This window comes from Dasypus novemcinctus, chromosome X (assembly GCF_030445035.2).
Source record: "Dasypus novemcinctus isolate mDasNov1 chromosome X, mDasNov1.1.hap2, whole genome shotgun sequence".
NCBI classification, from domain to species: Eukaryota; Metazoa; Chordata; class Mammalia; order Cingulata; family Dasypodidae; genus Dasypus; species Dasypus novemcinctus.
Genome location: NC_080704.1, coordinates 97,302,751 through 97,323,553, shown reverse-complemented (window position 1 = coordinate 97,323,553; position 20,803 = coordinate 97,302,751).

Sequence of the window (20,803 nt, the reverse complement as noted above, 5' to 3'; positions counted from 1 at the left end):
TGCTATTACATGATTCCAATGTTTTTTTTATTTTCATTTATTGCACCTTTCATTCCCATAAGATCTGCTATTTTTCTATGTATGCTTTCAAATTCTTCTTTGTGCTCATCAAGTGTCTTCTTAATATCCTTAATCTCTTTAGCCATCTCAGTGAATTTATTAAGGAGATTTGTTTCAACATCTATGATTAGTTGTCTCAACTCCTTTATGTCATCTGGAGGCTTATCTTGTTCCTTTAACTGGGCCATAGCTTCCTCTTTCTTGGTGAGGATTGTAAATTTTGCTGGTGACTTTGCATCTGGCTTACTAGAGTATTTTTCTTGGTGCAGTTTTTTCTCTTTAGGGCTTTCTATCCTTTCTTCCCTGCTGGTTGTACAGTAGGAGCCAGGCATATAGTTTGTCCTGTGGAGGCTCAAGCTGCCCTCAGTGAACCAGGGACAAATGAACCTTCTTCCAACTTTCTCCTTTGCCAGGGGTAGGGACAGAGTTACAGCTGTATAGAATAATCCAAGTGCAGGCCTAGACTGTAGTTGCTCAGATAGAATGATGAAGCTTCACATCCCTGTCTCCCCTGCTTGAGGTGGGGATGGAGCTGTGGGTGTGGGCAGCAATCTATGCAGTGCAGTTCTAAGAAGACTGTAGTTGCCCTGATAGACTTCTGATTTTCAGTCTATGCTAACCAAAGTTCTCTGCAGTTACCTGTATAGGCTGGTGCAGGGCTCCTCAGCCTCCTCCCTGCCAGAGGTGGGGCTGAAACCTAGGCTAGGGCTGCAGACTGATCTGCATGAAAAAAACTGGTTCCTGCCTACACAAAGAGTTTCAGTCAGCCTGGCTTCCCCTCAGACTGGGGGTAGAGTCAAAATGGTGGCTTTCTCACTTGGGCTGCTTCACACGCCAGCTGTTCCTAGGTTTATATCTCATCCAGCCAAGTCTATCAATTAGCCAAACTTGGCAGCCAACCATCTCCTCCTCCTCTGTTTCTGGGAAATGGAGCTTCTAATTCCAGCCACAGAATAGCTTCTGGGGTGAATCATGCTGCCAGAGTAGCATAAATTCCTGCCATGTCTTGGCTGGTAATTTTCCAGAGAGGCTGGCACAGGTCTCTTCAGATTTCTCCCTGCTGGAAGTGGCACTGGGGCCATGGCTAGAGCTACAATATGAGATGGATGGAAAGAAACCAGTCCCCACCAGCACTGGGATTCTCCGTTGCCCCCCTTCCCCTTGTGCCAGGCACAGAGTTAAGATGGTGGTACCTAGCCTCTTTCTGACTTGGACAGGCTCAAACTTTAGCTGTTCTCAGAATTATACTGTAGCCCAGTGAATTTATTCATCAGTAGCTGAAATTGGTGCCCAATCATCTCTTCCTCCCCCATTTTGGGGAAATGGAGCTTTCAATTCCAGCTGTGGAACAGCTCCCAAGGTGGCTTGTGCCTCCAGTGGAGGATGATCACCAGCTTCCAGGACATGACACACTCTACTCATGAGTTTTCTGTGCAAATGGGCTGTCATCTCCTTCCACTCCTTCAAGGATGTTACAGGATGCTCTTCTGGTCTCCCAGAGTCTCCAATCACGTGCTTCAGCTAGCTCCAGAAAGCTCTGGGTGTTCACTCACTGCCCTGTAGCAGGAGCTGACTCTAGGAGCTCCTTACTCCACTGCCATTTTGCTGGTTCTCCTCCCCATTGGTTTTGATATGTTGTATACTCATTTTCTTTCAACTTAAGATACTTATTGAATTACCTTCAAATTTCTTTTTTGACCCACTGGCTATTTAAGAGTGTGTTGTTTAATCTCCATATATTTATGATTTTTTTCTTTTCTATCCATTATTGATTTGAAATTTCTTTTTGTTATGATTAGTGAAAGTGCTTTGTATAATTTTAATCTTTGAAATTTATTGAGACTTGTCTTATAACCCAACATATGGTCTATCTTGGAGAAGAATCCATGAGGACTTGAAAAGTAAGTATATCTTGTTGTTTTGGGGTGCAATGCTCAATAGATATTTGTTAGGTTTAGGTCATTTTAAAATATTAATCAAGTTCTTAGTTCCTTTATTTATCTTCTGTTCAAGTATTGTATCCAATACTGAGAGTGGTATACTGAAGTCTCCAAATATTATTGTAGATACATCTCTTTCTCCCTTCTGTTTTGCCAGTGTGAGCCTCATGTATCTTGGGGCACTCAGGCTAGATGCATAAATATTTAGTATAGTTATTTCTTCTTGGTGAGCTGCCCCTTTTATTAATATACGATGGTCTTCCTCATTCTTAATAACAGTTTAGCATTTAAAATATGTTCTTTTCAATATTAGTGTGGATACCCCAGCTATTTTTGGTTACTATTTTATGGAATACCACTCACTTTTAACCTAGCTGTATCCTTTTGTCTAAGGTAAGTCTCTTGTAGACAGCATATGGTTGGCTTATTTTTTTCAGTCTTTCAATTGAGGTGTTCAATCCATTAATCATTCAATGTTTTTACTGTAAAGACATTGCTTACTTGATCCATTTTGTCTTTTGGCTCTCTGTTGTCATATCATTCTTTTATTTTTTATTTTATTTTTTAAGATACATAGATCACCAAAAATGTTACATTAAAAATGTAAGAGACTCCCACATACCCCACAACCAACCCACTCCTCCCACTTCAACAACCTTCTTCATCATTGCAGCACCTCAGTTGAATTTGGTGAACACATCTTGGAGCACTGCTGTACCGCATGGATTATAGTTCATATTGTAGCTTACACTATCCCCCAGTACATTCAGTGTGTTATGGCAGAATAAATAATGTCCAACATCTGTCCCTGCAATATCATTTAGGGAAAATCCAAGTGCCAGAAATGCCCCTGCATCACATCTCTTCCCTCTCTCTGCCCTCAGCAACTGCCATGGCCACTTTCTCCACATCAATGTTGCAGTTTTTTCCATTACTAGTCACAATAGTTCTATAGTAGAATACCAGTAAGTCCACTCTAAACCACATTTTATTCCTCCATCATGTGGAAACTGGGATGGTAATGAGACAGCCAAAGTAGATACAACACCACATACTGGTAGTCCTGAGGGCTATGGAGACACATAGCCTAAGGTCATGGCAGCTGGCTCGAGTTCAGTGCCTTGTCAGTGGGTCCCACTTTGGAATTTCTGTTTCTGAATGTGAAGGAGGTGAACGCAGATGTCACCTTTCTATGCAGGCCTCTTCTGTCACTTTTACTGAACCGCTGGTTGATGCTGGGGTTGGTGTATACCCAGGAGACTTGAATTTCTAGACTGGTCATGTGCCAGCTGTGCCCTGAGCCTCAGCAGAGTTGAAACTCTTATTCTCCTGTTCGTTGGACTTACCCAGGTCAGCTAACCGATGGAAGAATATGGTCAACCACCACAACAGGGAACCAAGACTGCCTACATTTCCAACCAGGAGAATTGTATCCATCAACCACATGGGATCTACACCCCCTCTTGATATAGAGGTGGAGTGGACATATCATTCTATTGTCTGTATTCTTAACCTTTAGTTTACCCTTCCTAGTAGTCTTCATTTCTTAATCTTCCAAATCTCTCACCATTATTTTTTCCTTTCAGGTTGCAGCACTTCCTTTAATATCTCTTATAATTCTAGTCTTTTGGTAACATATTCTATGAGTTTTTGTCTGTGAAGTCTTTGAACTCACCCTCATTTTTTAAGTAAAGTCTTGCTGGATACAGAATTCTTGTTTGGCAGTTTTCTCTCTCAGTAACTTAAATACATCATACCACCCTTTTCTTTCCTCCCAGGTATCTGATGAGAGCTTGTCACTTAATCTTATGAAGTTTACCTTGTTGGTAATTGTTTTATTTTCTCTTTCTCCTTTCTGAATCCTTTCCTCACTCTGATACTTGTCATTCTGAATAGTCGTTGTCTCAGGGTAGTTCTATTTGGATTATTCTGTTTGAGGTGTGTTTTCCTTCTTAGATTTATGTCTTATTTATGTACTTTTAAGGGTTGAATAGTTTTCAGTCATTATTTATTTAAAAATTCCTTTTGCCCCTTTTACATTCTGGGACACTGATAATGCAAATGTTTCTGTGTTTCACTTTGTGATTCAATTCCCTGACACTCTTTCATTTTTTCCATTCCCTTCTTCTGTTCTCCTGTTTTATCCAGTTCAGGTGCTCTGTCTTTGAAATCAATGTCTTCCAGCCCTTCATTTCTGCTCTATGTGCCTCTAATGTATTTTTAATCTCATCCCTTGTGTCTTTCATTCCCATAAGGTGTGTTATTTTTCATTGCAGTCTTTCAAATCATTCTTTATGCTTACACAGTGTCTTCTTAATATCCTTTATTTATTTAGTCATAGTTTCTTTAATTTCTTTGAAGTGATTTAAGAGGGTTGTGTATTATCAATTTTTAATTGTCTTAAATCCTGTATCTCTTCAGTATATTTTGCTAGTTCCTTTGGCTGGAACATCTCTTCCTCTTTCCTAGTATGACTCGTAAGTTTTGCTGATATCTAGGCATCTGATTCTGTTGGTGAATTTACCCTAATGGTCAATTTCTATCTCTTGCCCATTGATTTTTGCTTTTTTCACAGCTCTTCTTTGAAGTTTGGTTCAAATTATTCTAAGTTTTCAATATTTCCCAGCTTAAATTATCAAAACCAAGCCAGGGATTCACTAATGGGGCACAGATTTTTTCCCAAGGGTAGCCATTCAGTGGTACCATAAAAAGGTTTTGTCCATGCAATTGCCAGACCAGCCAGTTGATGGTGCTAGTCAAAGTACCTTTCCAAAGAAAAGTTTCAGTTTCAGTTTTTCTGTGTTCCTGTGTTGACTCTCCAGAGTGGAGATTCAAAGCAGGTTCTGCTGGGTGAATTCACTGAAGTAAAGCTCTTGACTCCCTCTTTCTTTTCCATGAAACAGCTGACAGGCAGGAAGATGTGTGTTCCTATTTCATTTAGCTGCAGTGAGCCAGGGGTTTTAATCCAGTTTAATATCTTCGGTGTGAGGGAAAGGAGCCTTCACAGCTACACCAGGGGCTTGGTCACTCATGCTTTTTTTCTTTCTTTTTGGTCCTTCATCTTTTTCTCCTTCAACCTCCTTGAAATTGTGTAGCATCATCCTTGTGTGCTGACCCCTAAAGTAGTTCTCTTAGACTACTTTTTTCTCTTTCTCAGTTGTTTTTGTGAAAACTTTGATCTCTCCCTGTAAGACCAATGCCATCTTCCCACAATCTCCTTCAATATTTTTAATGTCAAACTTACTCCAATTCTCATTTTATAGCTAATCTTCCAGTTTTATTTGAATTATGATACTCACTAAAGAAGCAGAAACAATAATACTTTTGCTGTTAAACTCAAAATCCAGATAGGAACATTGAATTTGGAAATAGCATGTAGTTGGCGCAGTAAAAGAAAGTCTATTACAATGAATTTTCAAGAATATGAGTTTTGTCCTTATGATAGAAATTACTTTAAAAAACATGCACTTGAGACTTCAGAATTCCTTCCAGAAAGTTTGTGTTTGTGGATGTAAATGTAAAAAACCCATCTTTCTATGCCTGACACATATATCTGTTCACATAGGATTTTTTTTCTACCTCCCTCTAATTTTTTTTAATTTTTATTTATTTTTAACTAGTATTTTTGAAGAGAGATCACAAAAAATATTGCATTAAAAATTTGAGCTTCCCATACACCGCACCGTCCATCCCCCAGTCCATCCACATCAACAACCTCTTTCATTATTGTGACACATTCATTGCATTTGGTGAATACATTTTGGAGCAATGCTGCTCTGCACGGATAATAGTTTACATTGTAGCTTACACTCTTCCCTAGTACATTCAGTGGATTTTGGCAGGATATATAAAGTCCAGCATCTGTCCCTGCAATGTCTTTTAGGACAACACTAAGCCCCAAAATGCCCCCCCCCATTACATCTCTTCTTTCCTCTCCCTGCCCTCAGCAGCTACCATAGCCACTGTCTCCACATCAAGGATACAATTTATTCCATTACTAGTTACAATAGTTCTGTAGTAAAATACCAGTAAGTCCACTCTAATCCATATGTTATTTCTCCACCCTGTGAACTCCGGGGTGGTAATGTCCACTCCACCTCTATAATGAGAGGGAAATTAGATCCCACATGGGTGATGGATGTGATTCTCCTGCATGCAGTTGTAGGCACATTCAGTTCCCTGCTGTGGTGGTTGACCATCTTCACCACCCTCTTAGTTGGCCTGGGTAAGTCCAATGAACTGGAAGGTAGGAGATGCTACAATGCTGATGCTCAGGGCCCTGCTGGCACATGGCCAGTCCAGAGACTTAAGACTCATGAGTATACACCAACCTCAGCATCAACCACAGATTGAGTAAAAGTGACAGAAGAGGCATGTGTAGAGACATCACATCTGAATCCAACTGCATCACACCCAGGAACACATATTACAAAATAGGACCCACTGACAAGGCACTGAACTCAAGAGCCATCTGCCATGCCTATAGAAACTGTGTGTCTCCATAGCCCTCAGGAGCACCAGTATCTGGAGTTGTGTCTACTTTGGCTGTCTCTGGGATTCTGCTGAGGTGTGCATAAGAGCGACCCCTCTGATGACCTCCCGACTATTTTGAAGATTCTTTACCAAATAAACTCATTTGTCTTTACCATTTCCCCCTTTTATTAAAGTTTTTTTTCTAGTTGCATCACCAGTTAGTGATTGTTAGAAATCCCTTGGTGCCAGGGAGGCTCATCCCAGGGAATCATGTCTCATGCTGGAGGTAAGGTATTGATTTACATGCTGAGTTTGTCTTTAGATTGGCCACATTTGAGCAACATGGAGGCTCTCAGGAGGTAACTCTTAGGCACTCTGCAACTCTAGGCGTAGTTCAAATTTCAGGCACACAGGCTCATAAGCATAGTCATCAGTATCAATAGCCCATCAGGGGATCATTCTTCCTCACTGGTTTTTGCCCTTGCAATTGGGGGATTTTTGCTGTTCCACTGGGGAATGTGACAGAGGTCCCCTGGGCTAGGAACTTAGCATGGTCTCAGATCTCATTTATAACTTTAACTACTATGAAAATACTCAATGAATATCTGAACATTTTTATATACACTGTATACATGCCCTGGAGAACTCCTTCCCAACCATGTGTCCTCCATCAATAACACCCCACACCAGTGTTCCTCCCATGCCATAATTGTACCCCACTGTGGTGCAATACTTCTTCAGAAATTAAGACTAATATATTGCCAAATTCAATTAGTAGGAAAATGAAATATTAATGATAGGATTAAAAATTAAAAATAGAATATGTACTAATTTAAAAAATTAAAATAAAGTGAAAAGTACATCAGGGTATTAAAAATGAAAAATATCATAAAACTTTAATTTTGATGTTTTGTCTTTCATTACTGTAATAGGTGTTGCCCTATATGTACAGTGGCAATGCAATTTCTTTCATTCCTTCCTCAGTGTCTACATACTTTTTATCTTAATTTTTAATTTTGTCTTCAAAATAGCTTTAAATCACAGTAAAGTTACATACATAATATAATGGACTCGCATATATCCAGCATCCCCCTTCCCCAGCAATGATTATTTTACATATTCATGTTATATTTGCTATAACTGATGTACAGATATTGAAAGTTAGCTACCAATCATGGTTCCATTTTGGTTTACTTTATGGTTTATATTTTAGACTGTACAAACTTCTCAATTTTTATTTACATTATGACTAACATTATAGTTTACATTTTAGTCTATATACTTTTATACATTTTGGTGAAATTTAACATGTACTATATCTATCACTGCATGACTTTTTGGAACACTTCCATTGTCCCCCAGTTACTCTATTCCTCTCTCCCCCTCCCCTCAGGGCCCACGGTGACAACCAAGCTTCACTGCTTTAAGGATTAGATTCACAGTTACTTGAAATAATGCTGAGGACTTGACAATCTAGACAGTTTTACTTCACTGGGAGCCACCAATTATCTCAAGATACAGAACTCCCTATGTTTGATAATGTCAGGGCTCCCCAGGATGGGGATATAACTTTCCACACATTGCATGGGTCACCAACCAGTGATGTAACACACTATGATAAGATGAGCACTCACACACTCCCTAGAAGCCTGCCTCTATGCCAGAGGGCCTGCATTAAGAGCCTTAAACAAGTAAACCTTCTGTATTATATTTTCTAAAGCTTTTTTTCTCAACATTATAGATTTAACCACATACAAAAAAATTCCCATGTTCATTTGTTTCTCCAACCCTCCACCCAATTCCTTGGGCCATCTGACCCATCCTCCCAACCCTAGCTCCATTAAGAGCCTTAAACATGTAAACCGTCCGTATTATATTTTCTAAAAGCTTTTTTTCTCAACATTATAGATTTAACCACATACACAAAAATTTCTCATGTTCATTTGTTTCTCCAACTCTCCACCCAATTCCTTGGGCCATATGACCCATCCTACCAACCCTAGCTCCTCTCAAGCCTCCAAACCCCCACCCAATAGCATCCCTATGCACCCATCTTATCCCTTCCCTGTACAATTACTTACCTCCACTTTAACATAGTATTCACCCATGTAGGTATCAGCTCACAACCTTCCTCTCCCCCCTCTCAATTTTCTATAAGCCTATCATCCAGTCTCCAGTTCTCTGGGACAGCTTAATCTTCTTATTTCATATCAGAGATATCATGTAGTATTTGTCCTTCAATGCCTGATTTGCTTGACTCAACATTATGTCCTAAAGATTCATCCATGTTATCCCATGTGTTTGTACTCTGTTCCTTCTTACAACTGAGAAATACTCCATTGTATGTATGTACCACATTTTCTTTATCCATTCATCTGTTGATGGGCATTTGGGTTGACTCCAACTTTTAGTAATAGTGAATAATACCACTATGAAAATTGGTGTGCATATATTGGTTTGTGCCCTTGTTTTCATTTCCATCTACTTCTTTATTGCCAAGATGTCTCAGTGGTAGATGTTTCATTTGAAACTGAGTAAGTCCCTTTTTTGTGTTAGCAATTCCTCGTATGTCCTAACACAGTCTGTGTGAAAAAGTGTTCTCTATAGACATTAATTGTCCTGATGTTGACTTGAGAGACTTCTTTGTCCCTGTTCAGGGATTTTAATTCACTCCATCTCAAACTTCTAAAACTAGTCTCACCTGACATATTGTATGCATGGGTTTTTAATTCACTGGAGAAATTTCATCTTATCAAATTTCTGCTGCAACCTTCAAGTTTTTTAAAATGCTTTTATTCACACCTACACACTCACACATATGCCAGTGGAGGTTATATTTTAAAAGAAATAACTGGCAAAACAATTTATGTTAGCATTAAGCTGGTTTCTTGGCTAAGAACCTAGCTTAATGTTAACACAGATTCTAAGATGAGAAGCTTGTGTGGTGCTCAAAGTTATCCCTATAAATAGGTAGAAGAGTAACACATAAATTGGTATAGTTGGTCATACCATTATTCTAAAAATCTTTAATGTCATTTTAAGATGGAGCAAAAAATAATTATAATCAATAAAGCGGCTAACGTACTGGAATTAGAAATGTTGCCTATATTAGTCAGCTTAAGGAGTGCTGATGCAAAATACCAGAAATTTACTGTTTTTTTAAATTGATTTTGTAAAAATATTACATTAAAAAAAATATGAGGTCCCATTCGACCCCACCACCCCCACCGCACCTCTCCCCCCCCAGCAACACTCACTCCCATCATCATGACACATCCATTGCATTTGGTAAGTACATCTCTGGGTATCTCTGCACCTCATGGTCATTGGTCCACATCATGGGCCACACTCTCCCCCATTCCATCCAGTGAGCCCTGGGAGGATTAACAATGTCCGGCGATTGCCCCTGAAGCACCATCCAGGGCAACTCCAAGTCCCAGAGGCGCCTCCACATCTCATCTCTTCCTGCCATTCCCCATACCCATCAGCCACCATGTCCACTTTTCCCACTCCAATGCCACCTTTTCTCTGAGGTCCTTGGATTGGTTGTGTCTGTTGCACCTCTATGTCAAGAGGAGGCTCAGATTCCACATGGATAGTGGATGCAATCCTCCTGCTTTCAGTTGTAGGCACTCTAGGCTCCATGGTGTGGTGGTTGTCCTTCTTCAACTCCATCTTAGCTGAGTGAGGTGAGTCCAATAAATCAGATTGTAGGAGCTGGAGTCTGTTGAGGCTCAGGGCCTGGCTATCATATTGTCAGTAAAAAGATTCAATCCCTTAAATGTATCTGAAACCCCAATACCAACTACAATTCCAGTAAAGTAGCATGATAGTCTTATGAAAAGAGATCCCCTCTCGGTCCAGTTTCATCATGCAGAAACACCAGCTCCAAAGAAGGGCCATCTGTCATGGCAATGAACCCTATCTGCCATGACCATAGAACCCGTGGGTCCCTTTAGCCCTCAAAGGAACCAATACCTGGGGATTGTATCTACTTCATCTGTCTCTTAGATTCTGCTCAGTTGTGCATAAGGGCAATCCTTCTGACAGCCTCCAGACTCTTTTTTAGAGACTTGTAGCCATATAAACTCATTTCTCCTTTCCATTTCCCCCTTACATTAGGTCAAACAGCATTTTAAAGTCATGTTATTATATGTAGACAGGGATATTCTGCTAGATCTGCATTGAACCTTCAATTCAAGGTCATTTTCCAGTTACATCATCAGTTGGTACTTGATAGTGATCCCTCGGTGCCAGGGAGGCTCATCCCCGGGTGTCATGTCCCATGCTGGGGGGAAGGCATTGTATTTAGATGCTGAGTTAGGCTTTGAGACTGGCCACATTTGAAAATTTACTGTTTTTTATGAAGGGTATTTATTTGGGGTGGAAGCTTACAGTTACCAGGCCATAAAGCATAGTTTACTTCCCCCAAAAAAGTCTGCTGTCATGTATCAGAGCAAGATGGTTGCCAATGTTCAACCTTCCATTTCCTCTGAAGTCTCCATGGACCCCACTTCTTCAAATATCAACTGTAGGCTGGGGTAAGTCTCATCTCTCTCCTGGGGTTCATTTCTCTCCAGGCTCAGCTGCTTTGCTCTTTCCACAATGTCAGATGTAAACTCGCAGGTAAATGGCACTTCTCTCTTCCTGAAGCCTGTTCTGTCTAATGGAGTCTTCTCTCTTCCTCTGTGTTCTTCTCCTGTGTGTTTACTTCCCGGGGTTGCAGCATAAAATTCCAACTTTCTCTTCTGCCAAGTCATTTTCTCTGTGAGTCCCTGTCCCTACTTACATGTTCCAATCAAAGCCCTAATCATACTTTAATCAAGTAAAAATGAAATCTCTGAATCCAATCCAATGTAATATGACCAGAGGAACAGGACAGTATACAAACATAATCCAGTATCTATTTTTGCAATTCATAAAAATAATCAAACTGGTACATTATCTAAATGAAATATCCAGAAATGAGATCACTTTGCTTTGTTCTCTCTCTCTCTTTCCTCTCTCCCTCCCAACTTTTGAAAACTTACCCATTTTTTTATGAGAATTTTTGTAATTAGGAAAATAATATGTGATAATGCTCAAAGATAAAGTTTCCTATTAAAAGGAAAAAGGTTTATTTTAGTCTCTTTAAGTCTAATTTTGTTTTAGTCCTCCTTTTCCTTTTTTTTTTTGTTCTATACCCACTCAATACATTTCTCTGTAAGATATTTTTCATCTGTTGTGCATTCAGGATCAAATATCAAAAGCATTATATCATCTTTTTCCTGGAACCTAATCCTTTTTCTTAGGAAAACTAAATGTCACAGTGGTTTCATGCTTTGAAAATGTATGCTTTATCTACATTTCAAACTACAGTCTTTTAATATCCAGTTTATTATTCTTACAACCACTGCCTCACACAGTACCATTATAACCACTTTTTATGGTTAATCTACATGTTTCTGAACTTTACTCTGATCTTTCCTTGGGTGTTTTTTTCTTAGAAGGCCATGAACATGTTAAACGGACTTAGTTTTACAATGTTTCTATGCTAAGGAAGGCAGTGTCATATATTAAATAGAATACGGGTTGGGGAGCAGGTGTAGCTCAGTGGTTGAGCACCTGATTCCCATGTACAAGGTTCTGGGTTCATTCCCCAGTATCTCCTGCAAAAAGAAAAAAAGTGTAGACAAAAGGGAATAAGACAACATTTTGTTTACTGCCTCACTCTAGTCATTGACTAGATGTGTGTACTTTTATGCCCAAGTAATTTAACCAATTTCCTTATTTATATGATATAGATATATAATATATGATATATAACTGTTATCATTTACTTAAAATGGTCATTTTAAAGGTTAAACTAAACAAGATAATGCATATAAAGCATGTAGTAAAGGTCTGGCATGTAGGAAGTACTATGAATATGATACCTGCTATTATTTCAGTTATTGCTATTATTCTTTATTTTAGATTATGAGACTAAGTTACCAGTTGGCCTCCTCTACTGCTTAATGTCAGTTGATTTTTAGCAGATTTTCAGTATAGTCCCTGGTTGCCTCCAAGGACTAGGAAAATTACTCAAGCGTTTCTCTCTCTCTTTGCTGTATGGTAGAGATAAATTATCCATCTATGAAGAATTGATGGCTATTAGCTGACTGGATTTACCCAAAGATGTTGAACTTACAGTAATCTATACAGGGCAGTGGTTGTTATTTATTTTTTCAAAGGGAACTTTTACTAGGGATTTAATGGATCACTTGCAAATCTTATGTATTTGTGTGACTGTTTAAATTGAATTACAAGTGATTTTCAGCAGAAGAATTCAGGGACAGCTACCGTGTATCTGTTCCCTTTAAGCAATATCTTCTTATGGTTTTATTTTTTAGGACCCTTTTTAGCTTTTCTATGACAACCTTTCCCCCAAGCAAATCAAGGAGTATCAAAGAACAGTGGTGGCTATTAGAGATGGTATTCTAGAACATCATTCTGATTTCTGTTAGGGAAGCATTTTGACATTTTATCAGACTGAATCTAGTAGTCTACAGAGATTTTATTTATATTTAAGACTTAAAATCCATAAAAATCTATTGTATATTTGTTGTATTTTCATTTACATAAATATTTTAATATATTTTATAACTGTTCTTTTAAAGAGCAATGAATTATGTAGTTTTATAACAAGAACTATATCTGGCAAAATTGATAGGTATTATTTACAGATGTCCCCTTTTTATACATTTCTTCATGTGAGATGGAATTTTGCAGATTTTGGAAAAGTGTAAATAGAGAGAAAGTAATTACTATCAATTATTGTCTTTCACAATGTGGTAGCCAGGTCCTGAACCTCAACAGACTCCAGCACCTACAATCTGATCTATTGGACTTACCACACTCAGCTAAGATGGAGTTGAAGAAGGACAACCACCACACCATGGAGCCTAGAGTGATTACAACTGAAAATGGGAGGATTGCATCCAGCATCCATGTGGAATCTGAGCCTCCTCTTGACATAGAGGTGCAATGGACACAACCAATCCAATGCCCACATAGAAGAGGTGGCATTGGATTGGGAAAAGTGGACATGGTGGACGATGGGTATGGGGAAAGGCAGGAAGAGATGAGAGGTGGAGGCGTCTTTGGGACATGGAGCTGCCCTGGATGGTGCTTCAGAGGTAATCACCGGACATTGTAAATCCTCACAGGGCCCACTGGATGGAATGGAGGAGAGTATGGGCCATGATGTGGACCATTGTCTATGAGGTGCAGAGGTGCCCAAAGATGTACTTACCAAATCCAATGGATGTGTCATGATGATGGGAACGAGTGTTGTTGGGGGGGGAGAGGGAGGGTGGGGGGGGTGGGGTTGAATGGGACCTCACATATATATTTTTAATGTAATATTATTACAAAGTCAATAAAAAAATAAAAAAATAAAAAATAAAAAATAAAAAAAAAAAAAGATTCAGACTGGGACATTGGATAAGGAAATATAACCCATCCATATGCTGTCTACAAGAGACACATCTTAGACCCAGAGACGCATGGAGATTGAAAGTGAATGGCTGGAAAACAATCATACAAGCTAACAATAACCAAAAAAAGGCAGGAGTAGCTATATTAATATCAGACAAAATAGACTTTAAATGTGAAACAATTGTGAGAGACAAAGAAGGATACTACATTTTAGTGAAAGAGAAAATCTGTCAAGAAGATCAAACAATCATCAATATCTATGCCCCTAACAAGGGTGCCTCTAAATACGTCAGGCAAACGCTGGAAAAACTAAGTGAAAGAATAGATACATCTACAATTATAGTGGGGGATTTTAATACACCACTATCAACTCTGGACAGAACATCTCAAAAGAGAATCACCAAAGAAACAAAACATCTGAATAGTATATTAGAGGAGCTCGATCTAATAGACATATATAGATCGCTACACCCAAACACAGCAGGATATACATTTTTCTCAAGCGCACATGGATCATTCTCCAAGATAGATCATATTCTAGGCCACAAAGAAAGGCTGAACGAATTCAGAAAGATTGAAATCATACAAAACATTATTTCTGACCACAGTGGAGTCAAGCTGGAGATTTGCAAGGGACAGAAGCCCAGATTTCACACCACGATTTGGAAATTAAACAGCACACTCTTAGAAAAACAGTGGGTCAAAGAGGAAATCTCAAAAGAAATCAATGACTACCTTGAAACATATGATAATGATAACACAACATACCAAAATTTATGGGATGCAGCAAAAGCAGTACTGAGAGGGAAGTTTATAGCCATAAATTCATATATCAAAAAAGAAGAAAGAGCAAAAATCGAAGAACTAACTGCACATTTGAAGGAATTAGAAAAACAACAACAAAGTAACCCAACAGGAAGAAGAAGGAAGGAAATAACAAAGATAAGAGCAGAACTAAATGAAATAGAAAATAAGAAAGCACTTGAACAGATAAACAAGACCAAGAGCTGGTTTTTTGAGAAGATTAACAAAACTGACAAACCTTTAGCAACACTAACAAAGAAAAAAAGAGAGAAGATGCAAATACACAAAATAAGAAATGAGAAAGGCGATATCACCACTGACCCAACAGAAATAAAGACTATCATAAGAGGATATTTTGAAAAACTATATTCCAACAAAAATGACAATCTAGAGGAAATGGACAAATTCCTAGAAACACATAAGCAGCCCATATTGACGAAAGAAGAAATTGATGATCTTAACAAACCAATCACAAGCAGAGAGATAGAATCAGTTATCAAAAATCTCCCAACTAAGAAGAGCCCAGGGCCAGATGGCTTCACAGGTGAATTCTACAAAACATTCCGGAAAGAACTGACACCAATCCTGCTGAAACTATTCCAAAACATCGAAACGGAAAGAACATTACCCAACTCCTTCTATGATGCCAACATTACCCTAGTACCAAAGCCAAACAAAGACATCACAGGAAAGGAAAATTACAGACCAATTTCTCTGATGAACCTAGACGCAAAAATACTTAACAAAATACTTGCTAATCGTATTCAACAATACATTAAACGTATTATACACCACGACCAAGTGGGATTCATCCCAGGTATGCAAGGATGGTTCAACATAAGAAAATCAATCAACGTAATACACCATATAAACAGATTGAAGGAAAAAAATCACATGATTATATCTATTGATGCAGAAAAAGCATTTGACAAAATACAGCACCCTTTCTTGATAAAAACACTCCAAAAGATTGGAATACAAGGGAATTTTTTGAACATGATAAAGAGTATATATGAAAAACCTAAAGCCAATATTGTTTACAATGGAGAAATCCTAGACTCCTTCCCTCTAAACTCAGGAACAAGACAAGGATGCCCACTGTCTCCGCTCCTATTTAACATTGTCTTAGAAGTACTTGCACGAGCACTGAGGCGAGAACCTGAAATAAAAGGCATTCAAATTGGAAAGGAAGAAGTCAAAATTTCATTATTTGCAGATGACATGATCCTATACATAGAAAACCCTGAGAGATCTACAACGAAGATTCTAGAACACATAAATGAGTTTAGTAAAGTCGCAGGTTATAAGATCAATGTGCAAAAATCAGTAGCATTTCTGTACACCAAAAATGAGCAAGATCAGGAGGAAATCAAGAAACAAATACCATTCACAATAGTAAATAAAAAAATCAAATACTTAGGAATAAATTTAACTAAAGAGGTAAAGAACTTATACAACGAGAATTATACAAGATTGTTCAAGGAAATCAAAGAAGACCTAAATAAATGGAAGACTATTTCTTGTTCATGGATAGGAAGACTGAACATTATTAAGATGTCTATCCTACCAAAATTGATCTACACATTCAATGCAATCCCAATAAAAATCAACACAGCCTTCTTTAAGGAACTAGAAGAACTAACTATGAAATTTATTTGGAAAGGAAAGAGACCCCGAATAGCCAAAGACATACTGAAAAAGAAAAACGAAATTGGAGGAATCACACTACCTGACTTCAAAACATACTATAAAGCTACGTTGGTGAAAACAGCATGGTATTGGCATAAGGAAAGACACATAGACCAATGGAATCGAATTGAAAGCTCTGATATAGAACCTCACATATATAGCCACATAATATTTGATAAAGCCACCAAACCCTCTCAATTGGGAGACAGGGGCCTATTCAACAAATGGTGTCTGGAGAACTGGATAGCCATATGTAGAAAAATGAAAGAGGATTACCATCTCACACCTTATACAAAGATCAACTCAAGATGGATCAAAGACCTAAATATAAGAGCCAAGACCATAAAAACCTTAGAAAGCAGTGTAGGGAAACATCTACAGGACCTTGTAATAGGAAATGGATTTATGAATATCTCACCAAAAGCACGAGCAGCAAAAGAACTAATAGATAAATGGGACTTCCTCAAAATTAAAGCCTTCTGCACCTCAAAGGAGTTTGTCAAGAAAGTAAAAAGGGAGCCCACACAGTGGGAGAAAATATTTGGCAATCATATATCTGATAAGAAACTTATAACTTGCATATATAAAGAACTCCTATATCTTGAAAATAAAAAGATAAACAACCCATTTAAAAAATGGGAAAAAGACTTAAACAGACACTTCTCCGAAGAAGAAATACAAATGGCAAGAAAGCACATGAAAAAATGTTCCAAATCTCTAGCTATCAGGGAAATGCAAATCAAAACTACAATGAGATACCATCTTACACCCATAAGATTGGCAGCTATGAAAAAAACAGAAGAATACAAGTGCTGGAGAGGATGTGAAGGAAGGGGAACACTCATCCACTGCTGGTGGGAATGCAGAAGGATCCAACCATTCTGGAGGACCGTATGGCGGTTTCTCAAAAAACTAGCCATAGATTTGCCATATGACCCAGCAATACCACTGCTGGGTATATACCCAGCAGAACTGAAAACAAGGACACAAACCGATATATGTACACCAATGTTCATAGCAGCATTGTTCACTATTGCCAAAAGTTGGAATCAACCCAAATGCCCATCAACAGATGAGTGGATCAATAAAATGTGGTATATACATACAATGGAATACTACTCGGCTGTAAGAACAAACACACTACAAACACATGTGATAACATGGATGAATCTTGAGAACCTTATGTTGAGTGAAGCAACCCAGACATTGAAGGACAAATACTACATGACCTCAATGATATGAAATAAACAAGCTGCCCTAGATAGCAAGAGACTGAACGATAGGCTTTCAGGAAATCGGAGGGTGGAGGAAGGATATGAGCCGATGTCTGCAGGGGTGGAACTTAAGACGAGATGGTGGTAAGTATGAACACAAAGAAGAGATAAAATGGGGGCAAGGGGTTGCCTTTGGTTGGGGCTTTACGGGTTTGAGGGTGGCTGGGGAGGGACGGTTGGGTAATGTTGCCCAAAAGTGGGGGGAGGGAGGGGTAGCATACGAACACAGGAGAGGGTTAGGAGGTGGTGGAGAGTAAAATGCCGAGAAAATAATATCAAAATATAATAAAGAGGGTTACCTGTTTAGAATGCTCGGAGGGGAGGGTCTGATGCAGGACGGGCTCCTGGGGAATGTCTAAATGCTCATTCTGCCAGAGTGGGTGACACCATGGGGTAGAATCCCAAGTAGTGAGAGTGGGGGTGGGCCCACATCCTGGGGAGGACTAATGCCACCAAATAGAGGGAACTCTATCCCTCGAGAGAAAGGGTGGCTCCCAGGGCATTGGGGCAGATGAGCAAGTTAGGCCCTAAACACTATTCCATCTATCTCTGGAAGTGGCTCCTCAGGAAACGGAGGTTGACTGTCACTGTGGGCACCAAGGTGGAAGGGAAAATGGACGTTAAATGTGTGGAACCAAAGTAAATGAGGGCAAGGGAGGAGTTTCTTGAGAGTACACAAGGATGGATATAAAACATGTAATATTACACCATAACATATAGGAGACGACAGACTGATAATGTAAACCATAATGTAAAACATAGGAGAGCTAAAAATGTAAAGAACTGTGTATCCTAAAGTATGCACCATAATGTAAGCACAGATATTACCATGTTAGAAAGCTAATATCTCAGACTCTGTACATCACCTTAAGTAAATATGATGCGAATAGGGTGTAAGAGTATCGCTGTGGAAGGAAAAAGGTGTTGTGGTGGATGTATGGGAGTGCTGTATATTATATATATGCATTGCTGTGGTCTAGGACTCCTATGAAGAAACGCTGAATAATTAGGGGGGGGGGGGAAAGGATAGGATGTGGAATTTTTTCAAGTCAACATTCTTTATCTAAGTTCTTTATCTAACTTTATCCAAGTTCTTTATCTATCCTTTAAACCCATCGCTATATGCCATTCCCTAGTAAGGGACCATGACATTATATTGGGCTTCAAATTTCGGGGAGTTCTGGATCACAGAGTGTTTCAACAATGGCAATGGAGGGATACTGGTATGGGATACCAATGACAGGTGATATATGGCTGACAGGGAGCTGTACAGAACATATGTCCAGGTTGCATGGTAATGATTGGATATACTCATAGTGGCAACAATTAAAAACCCAGCAGGGGGGGTACTGGGTTCCTGGCCAGTGGTGCTCTGTCGTGGTCCCTAGGGGAGCAGCGATAGTCTCACAGGTACAGCGGCAGGGACCGGGAGGGAGTGAGGGTTCAACAGTGAGCCCCTGACGCTAATGACTATGCTTGTGAGCTGATAAACCTAAAATAAGAACAAGGCCTAGAGCAACATTGTGCCTGGGAATTTCCTCCTGTCAGCCTTCATGTTACTCAAATGTGGCCAGTCTCGAAGCCAAACTCAGCATGTAAATGCAATGCCTTCCCTCCAGCGTGGGACATGACACCTGGGGATGAGCCTCCCTGGCAACGAGGGACCACTATCAAATACCAACTGATGATGCAACTGGAAAAGGACCTTATATGGAAGGTTCAATGCGGATCAGCAGAATATCCATGTCTACATAAAACAACATGACTTTAAAATGCTGTTTGACCTAAAGTAAGGGGGAAATGGAAAGGAGAAATGAGTTTATATGGCTACGAGTTTCTAAAAAAGAGTCTGGAGGCTGGCAGAAGGATTGCCCTCATGCACAACTGAGCAGAGTCAGAGAGACAGATAAAGCAGATACAACCCCCAGATATTGGTTCCTATGAAGGCTAAAGAGACCCATGAGAGTTATGGTCATGGCCGATGGGGTTTACTACCAGGGCAGATGGCCCCTCTCTGGAAATGGTGTTTATGTGTGATGAATCTGGACTCAGATGGGATCTCCCTTCATAAGACTTTCATACTAATCTGCTGGAGGTGCAGTTAACGTTGGGGTTTAAGATATAGTTAGGGGATTTGAATCTCTGGACTGATAATGTGATAGCCAGGTCCTGAGCCTCAACAGACTCCAGCACCTACAATCTGATTTATTGGACTTACCACACTCAGCTAAGATGGAGTTGAAGAAGGACAATCACCACACCATGGAGCCTAGAGTGATTACAACTGAAAATGGGAGGATGGCAGCCAGCATCCATGTGGAATCTGAGCCTCCTCTTGACATAGAGGTGCAATGGACACAACCAATCCAATGTCCACATAGAAGAGGTGGCATTGGATTGGGAAAAGTGGACATGGTGGACGATGGGTATGGGGAAGGGCAGGAAGAGATGAGAGGTGGGGGCGTATTTGGGACGTGGAGCTGCCCTGGATGGCGCCTCGGGGGTAATCACCGGACATCATGGATCCTCACAGGGCCCACTGGATGGAATGGAGGAGAGTATGGGCCATGATGTGGACCATTGTCTATGAGGTGCAGAGGTGCCCAAAGATGTACTTACCAAATCCAATGGATGTGTCATGATGATGGGAACGAGTGTTGTTGGGGAGGGAGAGGGGGGGTGGGAGGGTGGGGTTGAATGGGACCTCACATATATATTTTTATGTAATATTATTACAAAGTCAATAAAAAATAAAATTAAAAAAAAATAAAAAAATAAAAAAAAAAAGAAACAAAACATTTGAACAGTATATTAGAGGAGCTGGATCTAATAGACATATATAGATCATTACACACAAACACAGCAGGATATATATTTTTCTCAAGTGCACATGGATCATTCTCCAAGACAGATGATATGCTAGGCCACAAAGAAAGGCTGAATGAATTCAGAAAGATTGAAATCTTACAAAACAATATCTCTGACCACAGTGGAGTCAAGCTGGAAATTTGCAAGGGACAGAGGCCCAGGTTTCACACCACGATTTGGAAATTAAACAGCACACTCTTAGAAAAACAGTGGGTCAAAGAGGAAATCTCAAGAGAA